Raw genomic sequence first — 2826 nt, forward strand, 5'->3', positions numbered from 1 at the left:
AGCCCCTTCGTGCTGCGGGCGCGGCGGTCCATGGACAAAAGCGGGATGCCCTGGCATTTGCGCTACCTGGGCCAGCCGGAGATAGGCGACAAGAACCGCCACGCGCTGGTGCGCAACTGCGTGGACATCGCTACTTCGGACAACCTGACGGACTTCCTGGTGGAGATGGGCTTCCGCATGGACCACGAGTTTGTGGCCAAAGGGCACGTGTTCCGCAAGGGCATCATGAAGATCGTGGTGTACAAGATCTTCCGCATCCTAATGCCGGGAAACACGGAGAGCATCGAGCCGCTCTCCCTCTCCTACCTGGTGGAGCTCAACGTGGTGGCACCAGCAGGGCAGGATGTTGTTTCCGATGATATGAGGAACTTTGCTGAGCAGCTGAAGCCTCTAGTGCACCTGGAAAAAATTGACCCCAAAAGGCTAATGTGACCGAAAAGCTGGGCAGTTAACTAAGGCATTGGTTTTGTTAAGTGTTTCTGAAGAGGGTGTTTTTCTAAAATGCCTTTTGAGGGCAAATCAAAACAGGGGGATTGGAATAAAGGGCTTCGTATCAATGTTTTGTAAACTGCAGTTACTGAGTGTTTTTTTTCTTCACTTGTGGATGTGAACAGCAAACACTTTTAAAAATTAATGCCATTCAAAACATTAATAAATGCTAATATGGGTAGTTCTGTTGGGGAGAGACCGGTTAGGAAGCCTATTGCCTAACAATCCAAAAACATCAGACTTACTGAAATTCATCCTTCTGTGTAGCTGCATCCCAGTGCTGCTTGCTTTTTTTTTTTTTTAAATCACCCTTTGTGTATTCTACCCGGTCATCCTTTTTTATTTTAAGTAATACATGAAGTTTATATGCTTTAACGCAGAAGGTGTTGTTTAACACGAGCATAAACCCAGGCACTACACAGTATATAAGGGCAAGCATACACCCACGTACAGTAGAATAGTAAAGTAACAGCGTGTGTAACGGGAACAGCTAGGACTCAAGTTTTACTTCAGTGAAACTGTTTCTGTCGTAACCAAAGTTAGAACTGGAAAACAAGTTAGCAGTATTACAATTGCAAGAGGTTTTCAAATCTTTTAATGCTGTTCCATCTTTTTCACTGAAGTTGGGTATGGCAGTCTTAGTTAATGAGAAAGGAGTAAATTACATATTAAGAGCATCATACAGCCGCTAACTGAATGAGTCATGGTCTTGTTCAGCACCTCTCGGCAGTAGGGTGGTTAGTTATCCTCCCTACATTTCAATGATATTTGCATCAGGTTGGAGATTTTTCAAATACAATTCAAAAAAAGATTCAGAAAACAAGAAAGATAAAGCAGCTTATTTAAATTTCTCAAGTTCTTTACAGAAGGCAACCATTTTACCCATTAATCAGATGCACCAACCCTGGTCAGAGACATTGCCACTCTTCAGCACCATGCAGCGCTCTTACGTCATGACGAAAGGCAAAGACCATTCCCACAAAAAGCTTCAAGAAAAAGCCTTTTAACAGCTACATTTTCAACACTGGAGTTTGGACAAGATAAGCCAACAGACAACTGGATGAGTGCTCACTGAGTGCAGTGTCCACAGGGCAGGCTGTATGTCAGGGGGGTGGGGACAACAGAGTACTTGAACACCGGCTGGAGAGCACCATTACTCTGGACACGTAGCCATGATTTTCCAACAGGGTGCAAGCAACGAGGACACGTGCATGACTGCGCCTTACCTAGGCCTGAAATATTGTCTGGAGGGTGCAGACACCTACAATTCTTTTGTTCACACTCAGGCATGACTCACCCTCCTCTGACGGCACAGCTGTCTACCCTGGCCCTCTGGATTTCTGTAGGATACTGTTAGAGGGCATGACTTCCCAGGGGGCGAGTGGTAGGTCCCAGAGCTCTGCAGGTCCCCAGGGGGCTGAACGTGCTGGGTCACTGTGATTCAGCTGCAGTCCCACCTGCCAGGGCTGTTGTCATAGCCTGCTGCTGTGACACCGGTCAGGAGTGGCTTGCCACAGACTTCCACAATCCATAGCTCATCTCTTGCGACACGGAATTTTAGGAAGATGTCCAGTGGGTCAGAAAAGTTGAACACTGCATGCCGGCTTTTCAAGGGGCACATAGTTTTGAGTACAAAGACGCACAAAAAGCAGTTAAGTACACAGGTCCTTCCCATTGTGCCTGAAAGGAACACGCCTGGTAATTCACCTTCCAAGCTTCTTTCTAAGTGGAGGGGCAAACACATCACAGAAGGTTGATGTTACTGTAATGGTGATGGAGACAAAAATCCCACATGGAATTTCAGGCAAAAGGAGAACTGAATAGAAAGTTCCTAATTGGAGTTTTTACACTTCAGATGACAACAGGTCTGACTATTGCTTGGTCTAAGTTCTCAAAAATAAAAATAATAATTTAAAATAGTTATTTTCACAGAGAATTACGTTTAAACCTTAAAAATTTCAGCAACCCCCGTTACCAGCCTGCCTTATTCTAGCAGCAGTGCCTGCACAGAAGAGGGAGGTGTGCAGAGAAAAAAAAGCTTACTGCATCAGTGGCTACAGCTGAAGAAAAACAAGACACTTCCAGGCACCTAATGCTGTGTATACCTTTATCTAAGGAAATATGCTTTTCTCCTCCTATCAAACTCAGCTTTTATAGCTGGAGACTAAAGATTACTATTAGTTATACACATTGGTAAATTGCGTGGCATAACCCCAACTAGTTATCTTTCATTATCTAGGGTCAAATTGCATTGTAGTTATACAGAGGGCTACAGAAATGCTCAGCCTCTCCTTACAGGAAAGTACATGTTTTTTAAATTGCACACATAACCAAGAA

Source organism: Egretta garzetta, unplaced genomic scaffold (assembly GCF_000687185.1).
Source record: "Egretta garzetta isolate BGI_Z169 unplaced genomic scaffold, ASM68718v1 scaffold424, whole genome shotgun sequence".
Lineage (NCBI taxonomy): Eukaryota > Metazoa > Chordata > Aves > Pelecaniformes > Ardeidae > Egretta > Egretta garzetta.